We start from the raw sequence: 609 nt of genomic DNA, 5'->3' as shown, positions 1-609 counted from the left end.
TTGTCTCATTGTTCACGACTTGGCTGTGGTGACCTTTGAAGAAATATATTTCAATTGTGTCGTTTTTTGCGAATGAAGATGGTGTGCGACACATGGCGCACGTTGAAGGTTGCATTTGAACTTCTATACGGACAAATGTGGAAAATGAAAACGATATGTGCCCTGTTCGCTGACCGACCGAGTGCAGCACAATATTGGCGAGGGCGGATTTAAAGATATGTTTCCAGGACGCCGCGTCGATTGCATCTCTTGGGCGATGTGCCTTGGCGGATTTGACAGCTGATGTGCCACTTTTAAAAAGGATTGCCGTTTTCTTCCAGGAGAGGTACAAACTCCCCGTCGGGGAATTGAACCACGGTCTCCCGCGTGACAGGCGGGGATACTAACCACTATACTAACGAGGAACTGCGTGACACCTGGCCCCACCTGGCTCACTGAGGCTTGCTTTGCCTCTAAAACGACTAGGTTTTCTGCAGTTTTTTTGCTTTTCCTGTGAAATCAGTAATTGCTGTGGCAACTACATACCGTGTTAAATGACGATCGAGGTTAACTTTGGAAGACAGAATGCAGAACACCCAAACACTTCCGTGTGTGTTGAGATGTAAGTAT

At 47.0% G+C, this 609-nt stretch overlaps 1 non-coding gene across 1 annotated transcript; it reads right to left on the bottom strand.

Annotated features, from left to right (window-relative positions):
* Window positions 1-332: 332 nt before the first annotated feature.
* Window positions 333-404, bottom strand: trnad-guc. The gene has a single exon. It is a non-coding gene; the product is annotated as a tRNA-Asp (tRNA).
* Between the last annotated feature and the right edge of the window lie 205 nt (window positions 405-609).

This window comes from Scyliorhinus canicula, unplaced genomic scaffold (assembly GCF_902713615.1).
Source record: "Scyliorhinus canicula unplaced genomic scaffold, sScyCan1.1, whole genome shotgun sequence".
NCBI classification, from domain to species: domain Eukaryota; kingdom Metazoa; phylum Chordata; class Chondrichthyes; order Carcharhiniformes; family Scyliorhinidae; genus Scyliorhinus; species Scyliorhinus canicula.
Note: the sequence above shows the minus strand (reverse complement) of the source record. Positions and strands in the feature narration are given on the sequence as shown.